Source organism: Lipotes vexillifer, unplaced genomic scaffold (genome assembly GCF_000442215.2).
Source record: "Lipotes vexillifer unplaced genomic scaffold, Lipotes_vexillifer_v1.1 scaffold889, whole genome shotgun sequence".
NCBI classification, from domain to species: Eukaryota; Metazoa; Chordata; class Mammalia; order Artiodactyla; family Lipotidae; genus Lipotes; species Lipotes vexillifer.
Window position 1 is genome coordinate 27,667 of NW_006788335.1, and position 11,912 is coordinate 39,578.

General features: G+C 39.9%; 1 protein-coding gene across 3 annotated transcripts in view; it reads left to right on the forward strand.

The window, feature by feature from the left end:
- The first annotated feature begins 269 nt into the window (after positions 1-269).
- The window catches only part of PPARG (peroxisome proliferator activated receptor gamma), a 127,690-nt gene continuing 116,047 nt past the window's right edge, over positions 270-11,912 (forward strand). For 2 of the 3 annotated variants that reach the window (XM_007461548.1, XM_007461550.1), the window contains exon 1: positions 1,252-1,322. The gene's annotated coding sequence lies outside the window, so the exon portion shown is untranslated. Of the gene's footprint in view, positions 312-1,251; positions 1,323-11,912 lie in introns of those variants that run through there. The other variant, XM_007461549.1, reaches the window with a different exon arrangement.

An 11,912-nucleotide genomic window follows, 5' to 3' on the forward strand; every position in this document is an offset into this window, starting at 1 on the left:
TGTGAAGAGGGAGGCGGAGCCGGGGTGGGAGAGCGGTCGCGCCGTGGGAGGGGCGGCCCGGCCCCCCCTGGCGGACACCGGCGCGCCCCCGCGGGGGACGCCCCCTCGCGGGAGAGCCCCCCGCGGGGGTGGGCGCCGGGAGGGGGGAGAGCGCGGCGACGGGTCTGGCTCCCTCGGCCCCGGGATTCGGCGAGCCCTGCTGCCGGGGGGCTGTAACACTCGGGGAGGGTGGGCCCGCCGTCGCCGCCGACGCCGCCGCCGCCGCCGCCGCCGCCGGGACACCGGAGCGGACCGCCAGGCCACCGCCGCAGGTCAGAGTCGGGCTGCCAGGGGCGCTCGGGGCAGCGGCGCCGGGCGAGGGCCCGTGGACGGAGGGGTTCGCCGAGGGGCGCGGGGCCCCGGAGGGACCCGCGCTGAGGCGCGCTCCGGGGGGCAGGGGCCGACGGGCTCTCGGACGGAGGGGTCCCGGGCGGACGGGTCGTGGTCCGAGGGCACCGGGGCTGACAGCTCCCGGCCGAGGGTCGCGCCCTGAGGAGACGTCCCGGCGCAGGGCTAATACACAGGCGGCAGAGGGCACGGGCTGCGCGCGAGGCGCGCAGGGGAGAGCGGCGGTCCGCACCGGCGACGCGAGCCTGTGCGCCCCGCGCGGCCGTGACGGGCCCTTCGGCGCGCGCCTGACCGGGCGTCTGAGAGAACCCGGGTCTCCGAGCCCCGGCGAAAGTGCGCAGGGTCCGAGAGCTGCTCCCGGGGTACTTCGGGGCTGGGCACGGGATCCTGTGCGGGTGCGTCCCGCGGCGACGGAGTCCGGCTCCAGCACCCAGACAGTGACCATTGCGGGGTCATGGTGACAGTTAAGTTAGGGGCGCCCTTGGGGGTCACCCAGCCTAGGTGCCCTTAAGCACTTTGCTGGCGGTGAGCCGAGTGGAAGGGCCGGGGATGGGGGCTGGCTTGTCGGGGGGCAGGGGATGGAGAGCGCGGCCCCCTCCCACCCCCGCAGTGGTCGGGAAGATGGCCTGCCAGCGCCTTGGTTCCTCCACGTGCCAGGCTCGACTCCTGCTCTTCGGAGCCTGACTGGGGTAGGTGGAGGTAGGGCAGCTTAACCGAAGTCTCTGGTCCCTCCGTTTAAGGGGTGGAAAGTGGGTGTGTATTTGTGGTACTTTCTGTCTCGGTATTTGGGGAGGAGCCTGAGGTAAGGAGGCAGAAACTGGGAGTAACCTATCTGCTGGTTTTATATAAGGTCACTTGCTAGGTAAAGAAGGGGCCTTTACCTCTGCTGGTGATCAGAAGGCTGCGTTTCTAAATTCTTAACTCTCATTGCTTAGGTGAGTCGGCTTCTGTAACTGCACTTTGTTGAAATGTGTTGGTGATGCGTCCAAAATTTGCAAGAAGATGATCATGATGATCGTGGTGATGATATTATATCGTTATTATTTTGTTGTGCTCTTGTTTTACCGCGAGAATTTAATTCACTTGGGTCTGAGAATAATGGTTGGGAAAATAGTGTCAATTATTTTAAGAAGCATAAAGTAAAAAAAAAAAAAAAAAAAACTAGTCTGTCATGAAGAAGCTGAAGTTTTCTTCTTTTCCTTTCAAAACTGGGGTCAAAATGAAAAATTAATTTGTATAGATCATCGTCTGAAAACAAAACCAGGCAAGATGACTGAGTTGTATGAAAAACTCGATTTTAAAGTACATTATTTTCATGTTAACTATTTTTATCATTCATGAAACAAATTGTAACTGGAGTTATTGAGAGAGCAATGACTGACACCCTTTAGAAGGAGCTGAGCAGATCTTGGACAGATCCCAGGTATTCGGTGGCAATCTTCTTGTTCATAGCTAAGTGATCAATCGCTGACAGAAAACAGGACCTCCTGATGGTCTAGATGATTTAGAAAACCCTTTTGGAATAGAGACTGACATAGACACTCATTGCAGCTTCTTTCTAAAGAAATACCTTCCACTCCTATGAAAGTTCTGTAGAAAATACTCAGAGATGCTACCAGTTAGCTTTTGCAGTGATATTTCAAAAGATCTTTTTCAAGTTTGAAAACAATTTTTGTGTTTTCTGTTTTCAATCAGATTCACTCTTAAGTTAATACGGCACCATAGTATTCTTTAGTATACAAAATTGTAAAATGAATGCTGTTAGCTGAAAAGTGAGGTTTGTTACAAAAGCATCCATTTTTGTCTTAATGGGTACTTCTCATCATTCTCCTTTATTTAAATTATAATGATATTTGACACTTCACTTGCCGATGATCATATCTTAAATTTAAAGGTCTTAGAATCAATTAGTGCAAATCAGTGGAAGGGGGGAAAAACCTGGTGATTTAATTTTTAAATCAGAACTTTTTCATGTTTAAAAGTTTGTTTCTTGCTTTTATGATAACTGCTATGAAAACATGGCATCAGTGACGTATAAAGTTTTGGAGAATTCCAGGCTAAGTTTTTTGGGCACTTTTTTTTCATTCTTTTAAATTTAAAAGGATATAATTTCTTTTTTTAATTAAAACTAAAATATCCACCAGCGTCATATTCTTTTTTAAACTTAGAATACCTTGAAAATAGTTTTGCAGTTGGCATTTTTAATAATTAAATACACTATTTTCTTTGAAGGGACTAGTTTCCTTACTGTTCGTTTCTTTGTATATTTTTCAGAATTACATTTTAAAAACCATTAAATTGTAGTTTTTTAAAAATCACAATATTAATTCCAAAATCCCTGTGACATTAAAGTTGTATTGTTCCTGTGTATTAAAATTTATACCGGGAAAAAAAAGTATGACTTTAGGATTGTGCATTAGAAATAATACATTACTGGTCACAGCTAATTGCTCTTAGTAAGTTATATGACTATAAACAAATGCTTATTTTTCTCTTCTGTAATCCTCTGAAAATAAGGATGTTTGCCACTAACCCTGATTATCAAGATCGTTATGTATTCGAAAGCTATGTGAGTGGCACAGCTGTGGAAGCATACACAGGTATTAATAATACATTTCATTTAGTTTTCAAATTGTGAAATGGTTTTTAATAACGGGAGACTTTCATGAAAACAATATTAAGATAATACTTTACAAACGTTTTATATATCCTGGTCTATTACTTTCTCTTCTTTCATAGGATTTATATATGTCCAATGGGTAGGACAGAAAATGTTGGTCATTCTCATTTGTGGGTGTTCTGCTGAATTCACTGTCACTTGAACTTGGAAATATAATAATGCCATAAGGTGTGGCAAATATACCGGAAGAACTTTTTGGTCTCGTAGGAGTCCACTAAATACATATCAGCTGTAGAGGATTTTTTTTTTAAGCACTAATCGAGAAAACTTGTTATGTCACCAGTGTATAGGCGGAAACATATGGCCCCTGACACCTTCAAAGTTGTTAAACTGAATTTCTAACTTGCTTTTCTTATTTTTCCTAACAGATCTCCTCATGAGGGTAGCTGACCTCTCTTAAGGCCCTGTCCCTTTCTCTCTTAAGGCCTAAAAGCAACAAAAAGGGCAGCGATTTAAAATGCTTATTACAAAGGTCCTTAGCAACCGATCTAATTTGACTCCACAAAAGTACAGTAAGGTCTGTAAATAACCACCTTGCTAGCATAGATAGCCCCAGTCTATCAACATTCAGTTAGCTTCATAGCCTTCTAGATAAAATTTTCAAATTGAAGATTATTTGTAACCTTCCTCAGCTTTGTCGTTTACTATTTGTATTGTATCACAATACCGAGGTAGGCTTGGGGGAGTTATATGGCATATCTTTTGAAGCTTATTTAATAAAAATGTCATATGTTAATTTTTATTTACTTAAGTACTTAAGTAGGTTCTTGAAAGGAAATCAGCTCAAATAAAATAGACCGTATTTTGGGGAAAACTTTTGGAGATGTTAAGACAACAGCTATCCCCGATAATGGTATATACTTAAATTATTTTTTTATTTTAAAAAACAGGTTTATATATTCTTCATATTTTTCTTCAACAGTCAATACACACCTATGTTTTAATAACAAATATTTAATTCAGAATGTGAATGTTTACATTTTTAACCATTTAAATTATTATAGTGAGGCAAGTCACTTATCCATTCTAAATCTCCATTTCCTAATCAATGAAATGGGAAAAGTATTGCAATTATTGTTCTGTGCTCTTTTTTTTGTATGATTTTAAGACTTTATCAACAAACCTGTGTATCTTAAATGATATGACCTTGGCCCTGAATTTAATTGAGCTAATACTTTTCCAACCATTTAGTTCACCCTAGTATTAATTTTGAGATTATTGTTAAGAATGAACTGAAGATAATGCTTGCCGTGTGGTGATCAATTTATAAAATGTTTCTGAAATGAGAAATTTCATCATTATTCAGCTTAAAACTGTATTTCCTATTCTCTGGTGACTTCAGACAAAAATCAGCCTAGGAATTATTTTTGTTTTACTGGTAATATCTCTGTGAGTCCTGTGTAGACACAGTGTATATCCTTTCGTGTCAGTTTCTATGTCTAATGCATTTAGAAGGTGCAGGCTGTGCTTTTATTTGATAAAGTTCTATTTTTTACATATTTTTATGGTGCACCCTGTAAATACTTAATGTGTGTTTGTTTTTTAGTGAGGCCTATGATCCTTCAGATCAAAAGACATTTTAGTATCACAGCTTAAAGACTACATAGTGGCTGTGCTTGTCGTAAAACTTGGGGCTCTTTCTAAGAAGCTGCAGCCAAAAAATAGACTTTTAGTGGCTTGAAAAGTGAATCTGCCTCCTAGGAACCCAACAGTTTACTAGTAGGGACTCACTGGAAAAGCATATAATTAACTGTGCATCATCCAAATAATAAATTTTAAATTCTCCTTATGGATTGTTGAATAATCCATTTTATTGTCTCCTTTGCAAGCAAGTAAGGGCCTTGGTTCCAGGCCTGAACCCCTCACCCTGTTCCCTGAGTATGCAGCTATAGAGCCCAAGTGGGGACCTAACTCAAAGGATGGAGGAGCAGAGGTCAAAGAAAGGCTTAGGCCAGTGCTTGTAGATGAGTGTTCAATGTTTTCAGGTGGGGAGTGGGGAGCAGCCCTAATTTCCACTCTCTTCACATTCTAGTTTGGCTTTCTTACAGCCATTGCTATACCTTCAGCTATTCCAGTGACCAGGCCATTCTCAACTTGAAAATCTTTGGAGGGACGGGCTGCAATAAGATTGTTTTCTCTACTGTGATTTCTCAGATGTAAAGGAAAGAAATGAAGTCATCAATTCATGTACCATGAATCATTTGCAGTAGAGATTTAAAACCTTACAGGGAGGATTTACACTCAATCCTGTAATAGTTGAATTTGCTTCAGTGTCTTGTTTAAGAAACATTTTTCTTCCACTTCATTGGTTTTTAGAAAATAAATTCATTGCCAGTTTTAACTGATTTTTTTAAGGAGCACTTTAATTTGTGGACTCATCTAGGGGAATTGTGATGTGTGGATAAGCCTCTCTGAGACAGATTTCCTCGCCTTCTGGGAAGAGTTCAGATTAGCGCAGACCTGGGGTGAGAAGGCTGCCCAGGTTACCGCAGATAAGGAGAAGGTAGATAGGAGGGAGGAAAGTAGGGAAATACCCTGAGTGGGAGTGGGAGAGATCTGCGTGTGCTCACTTCCCACACGCGGCGGGTTGCACAGTAACTGTACAGACACCTGGATGAAAGGGTTGGTTTCTAAGAATTTACCTTGCCCCTCGGTGACATCATAGACTTTTAGGACAGCTTTAAATTCTAAAGTTGCCACTTAGCACTGTTTCTCTCTTGGGCTCTATAAGTAGTTGCTTCAGGAGAGGATCTGGGAAAGTGAATGCAAAGAGGATATTCTTATCCTGCGTGTTTACGGAGTAACAACTATTCTTTTACAGTGAAGGCGATGGGGAAACATACCTATCAGACTGCCAGGGGCAACGATGAGGTGCTGGAAAGAACTCCTTAACCTTGACCCCACCCACTGGCCTTCATTTTGCCGCCAACACCATCCGTGTCCTTTTTGAAAGTTTGGAGTCCACTTGCAAAATGCCAATATTTCCAGCAGGGTTAATTCTTTAAGACATCCTCAGCAAAAATTTGAAAGTTTAGTTCCTGGTTTGCTTGCTACCTGCAAACAAGGCTTTTAAGGAATAGTAAACACACTTGGAATTTGAAAGAGGGGATCAGGAGAAGGAAAAATAAAATTAAAGTGATTCATGTCCCCAGTTTTCCATAAACCAACCTTCATGAAACCGAATATGAAAATAGCCACTTGAAACAGCCGTGATAGGAAGGGATATGTTCTCCCACACATGCATTTGTTTTTCTCTTAAAAATCAACACACGAGAATTCCCTGGCAGTCCAGTGGTTAGCACTCTGTGCTCTCACTGCCAGTGGGCCCAGGTTCGATCCCTGGCTGGGGAACTAAAATCCCACAAGCTGTGTGGTGCGGAGGGGAAAAAAAAAAAAAAAAATCAACATGCATTGTAATTCTTCCTTGAACCATTTTTTTCCTTCAGAAAAACAAATTGTCATTCCTAAATGTCAGTTTATCCAAGAAATCTTATCAAATTTAAAGCCAGGAGTTAGTTGTTGGTTAATGTAATTAGGTATCTGAATATTACCTCTCGCGATGTCTTTTCTCTGTGACGTTAAACAAATTATGTAATCTCTTCATGAGTTCTTCCAGACTTTTAAAGTACCTTTCTAATAGATTGAAATGAAAGGAGTCTTTCAGTCATGTCATAAACAATATGCCAAAGACATACAAATAATGCCTAATACTTTGGCAGATCCACAGATCACAAAATTTTATACCTAGTTTATTTTGCCTTTTATTTTTTTGCCAAAAATAGTTATGGGAAGCCAATGTGTATCTGATAGAAATAGAAGCTTAGCAGTCACCTCAAAGGCAAGTTCATTAACTCTGAATCAGCTGATAGGCAGTGTTTAACAAGTATAGGCCACCCTCATGGGTATGACTAAGCATATTGCTTACTTGTCATTCACTTTTCCACAGTGTTACTGAAGTCTGAATCTAAATCGGAGAATCCCCAAGTCTTACTGTACTCAATGTTGTTCTTTTCTGTCGGTTGATAATTACCTGGGTTTTGTAAACAGTGTTTAGATTGTGTACGGACAAGTACTTATAGAAAATCTTTCTCTTTTCTATATGGTGGATGGAGTTATGAAAGAGAACAGACACATGAATGGTGTATATATAAATGAGGAAGTTAGTGTAACAAATGATTTGCATATGTTGGTAAAATCCAGAAGAGTGAAGAAAACCCTCAGGCATTTGCCATTGTAGGATTACTGCATGTTTTCCTAAAGCATTTGGAACTAATTAGAAATACCCTGGCTTTATTTAAAGGCAATATAATATATTTTTAAACTCTGTTTTCAACAAGGTCCAAGTTTGTTGACTTTTAGGACTAGAGCAGTGCAATGTCTACAAAAACAGAGAGTATTAATTTCTTGAAGCAGGTACTAACTGGTTTTATTCCTTTTTGTATCTTCAGCATAGAGCATGGTACTTATTAGCTACTTAATACATGATTTTAAAAGAATAAAGAAATAATCTAAAGTGTGGTCCTTGGCCCAGCAGCATCAGCATCGTCTGGGAACTTGGTAGAAATGCAAATTCTTGGGCCCCACCCCAGACCTACTGAATCAGAGACTCTGGGGATGGGGCCCGGTAATCTGTCCCTTAACAAGCCCTTCAGGGGATTCTCACGTGTAGTGTTTGGAAACCTCTCACTCCAGGTGATCCCTGCATCCCATCTGAGAGCCTAGAGCCCAATGCTCTGCGCAGTTAATTTGGATTATTTTTAGTAGGCCTTACTTTTGCCTATAGTTAAGTCCCTTGCCATATTATCCTATTGGTAGAATCTCTTGAGGTCATCCTGTAAAGTTACCTCTGTTGGTTTGGCATTTTATTACTTAGAGAAGCTCAGTCTTGTTTTCAATAAGCTTGTGTCAGTAGAGGCTCTCCGGCTCCCGTCTTAGTCCAAGCATCACTGGTTCCTCTTACCTTAGAATGGTTGCCACGAATCCTGAGTCTCCAAGTTCAAAGACTGGATTTTATAAAATCTCTGAGGATGATATGGCCCTAGAGGACCCACATGAAACAGACTTACAAGATATGGATTTGTAAACTTCAGTTCCAGTTTAATAACAGTAGAAAATGTGTCAGTCCTAGTGATTGTTGATGACAGTTTTTTTTTAATCCTAAAATTCTGTAATTCAGGAATTGAAGAAACTTGTACTCTTATGTGTAGCTGATGTCACTGTCACTTAGTTCCGCCTGCTAAAAAAGCAATTGGGCAATATATTGCACCCTCTGCTGCTATACCCTCACTTCTGAGATTTTTTTCCAAAGAAATGTAGGACATAGGACAAGCCACATACACAAAGACCTTCATGCGAACATTGTTATAGGAACCAATATTTGGAAATAACTATCCAACAGCAGGGGAATGGTTAAGTAGATTATGGTGTAATCACTAGGTGGAGTGTTATGTAATTATCAATGACAAATTAGAAAACTAGAGCAAACCTGAAAAATATTTTTTAAAAAGTAACATAAAGAATGTATGTGCACCATTGATTGCAACCTTATATAAACATGTATATATAAAGTCTGGAAGGGACTATACAGAAATTATGACAGTTATATTAAAATAGTGAGGTGTGGAGGGCTTTTTCTTTTTATATTTTTCTCTTTTCCAAAGTTTAGCCAGTAATATAAAATTACGTCTATAATTAAAAGCCTGCATTTATTGCTTTTTTTTTTTAGTATGTCTATGACGCTGATCAGTAAAGATCAAGCAAAAAGTCACTTAAACATTGAGAACCCCTCTAGCTTTTTTATTCCTTTAAAGCCATCGACGATAATGTGAGACATTACATGAATTCATTGCTGTTATACCCAGTTTTATTTCATACATAATTTTACTTCATATATTGGGCTTCTCTGTACTCTGCTGTACTAGCCTGTATTTGGGCGGAAGAAATACCCCATCTTTGTCACAGCCTCTTAATTTTCTCAGCCATACATAAGGTTTGATTTTGTTGATTTCTTTGGGCCTGTGCACTCTTTGATCTTTAGCATACACCAACAACCAAACTTTTTTTAACAGTGGTTTCCAGAGCTATTTTATTTTCAAGCCCCCCCCTTTTAAGTCTTTTTCTAAAAAATATCTATTATGGGTTTTTTTTCCCCTAAAATTAAATAACCTCAGGATAGAGTTATTTGTCTGCTAACTCTTGACGGAATACTGAACTTATAACCATAAATAGCTGACGGAGAAGCACATGAAGGTAAACTTCTACTACAAATGGTCATTATGAGACCTTGATGTAATTTGTGATAATAATTTTTAAAATAACAAGAGCTTTAAAATAGCAAATGAATAGAGGTTTCCCAAAATCTTGTCAGACCTCTGAGTGAACACTGTAAAAGATACACACACACACACACACACACACACACACACACACACACACACACACACATACACAGCAATATATATGTGTGTGTGTGTGTGTGTATACAATACACATACACAGAGCAATATCCTTTGAATTAATTAATTTTTCCTCTTTTCTGTTGCATTGTTCTAGAAATCCCAAAGGGAATATTAAGTAGTTTTGCCTTTGACCCAGATCACAGGTTACATTTTTCTTGTCACTTTCTTTGGAACTTCTTTTGAGAAATTTATATCAGTCTGATGTCTTTGGAATAGTCTTTATCTAAATGAAAACAAAGTTTTAAAAGCTTTTTAGAAACTTTGTATCAGGGGTACCAAGTAATATTTCTCTCTTCTTTCACCTCCCCCTTGCCACCCCGCCCTGCCCCTACCATTTCTGATGATTTAATTCTCAGTACAGCCCAAGGCAAACCTCAGCTAACAAAACTCAGTTTATGGCTCTCAGAATTTGTGGGTAACACACACTTGGCGATGATACCCCCCCAGAGCAAATCTACTGAGGATTAGCTCCTTTTTAATGAAGGCTTAACTTTTTCCACAAAAATCTATTGAGCTCCTACTTTGTGCCAAGAGCTGTTTTAGAGAAGGAGGATGAAGCATATTATTACGTATTTTAGGTTATATGTATGTAGTATGTATCACACGTAATGTATAATGTATTTACTATATTACTTTATTTCTCTCTCAGTAGTAAAGTTTATTAGCCAACAATGGAGGAATGCATCTTTTGTTAATAAGCTATTAACTATTCTTGAGAATCCAAATGATAGGGTACTTACTCACTTTGCAGAAGGGTTATTTCTTTTATAATATTCTCAAAATGGATATATTTAAATGGTTAACTATCCAAGTGAATATAGTTCATAACTTTATTTACAAAAAAAAGTTATTTACACCTAACAAAAATGTAAAACAAATTTCACTGGGACTATCCCATTAAAGTGAAAAAAAAAAACACACAACTTTTTTTCCCTGGGAAATAAAGTTAGCTACTTACCTTTAAAAGGATATTTAGAACTTTTACATATTTGGAATATAATGTTTGAGTAAAGGGAGACCCAGATCTTATTTCAAATGACCATCCTTTGGTCAATTTAAGTATTATAGCTATTTCCAACTTTTATATTCACAGTCCAGTTGAAACCTGACTACCAACTGACTACCATTTCAGTTGTTTTTAAATTCACAGAAAATATATTACTGACCACTTAGAGATAAATCCTGAACAGCATGAAACTTTTGGGAAAAAATGATAAGGAAAATAGATTTTGAAGGAATTTATATGAAGTTAAAAAGAATTAATTTTTTCATATATAGACATGGAATATTAAAGTGCATCTCAATGCAGATGTAACCAAAACCTTCAGATTTTACAGATTTGACCATGGTTTATTCACAATCCATAAACATTTATCAAATGACTGCTTGCTTTTCAGCACCAAATATCCTTATATAGGAAACAAAATCTGCCCACCTGGTGACATGGCCTTATAGATGGTGGGACAGGTGCTTTCCAGACCGGGTAGGGGAACCAGCAGCTAGCACTAGGCAGGCAAATAACCACACAGTGAAAGCTGAGAAAATAATTAAGCGATGGAACACAGCATATTGGCATGATTGTGTCTTTAGGCCGTATCACGATTCATGTGTATTTGTTTTTTTGTTTTTTGTTTTCTAATAACGTGCAGCCATTCTGCCCATCCACAACAGATGGTGATGCCTTTTAAAAATATATTTATTTATTTTATTTTTATTTTTTTTGGCTGTGTCAGGTCTTAGTTGCGGCCCGCGAGCTCTTCGCTAAGGCGTGCGGGGTCTTTCATTGCAGCACAGGCTCTTTGCTGTGGTGCACAGGCTTCTCTCTAGTTGTGGCGTGCAGGTTTTCTCTCTCTAGTTGTGACACACAGGCTCCAGGGCGCGTGGGCTCTGTAGTTTGTGGCACACGGGCTTAGTTGCCCCGCGGCATGTGGGATCTTAGTTCCCTGAGCAGGGGTCAAACCCACGTCCCCTGCGTTGGAAGGCAGATTCTTTACCACTGGACCACCAGGGAAGTCCCAATTCATGTGTATTTGACCATGCCTGCTAGAACGATCTCCAGTCCTCACAAAATACAGCGCATATACACAATTATTTTGTTCTTATTATGCATGTTAAGCTTTAAATGTCAGGTTGATTTCCTTTGTCATACAACATGTGTGTGAAATATTTACCCTGGCCACCAGCTTTTGAACTCAGAAAATGCAAACTAACTTTAATCTTAGCTGAAGTAAAACATAATTAGAAGGCAGATCTACTCTGAAATGTAATTTTATGTGTTCCAGATTCTATATCACACATTGTATTTGCTGATTGTTTGCTGTCAGGTCTTAAAGTTTTATGTGCAAGTTCTGTGTACCAAACAAAATTGTGAATTCCTAGAGAGCAGG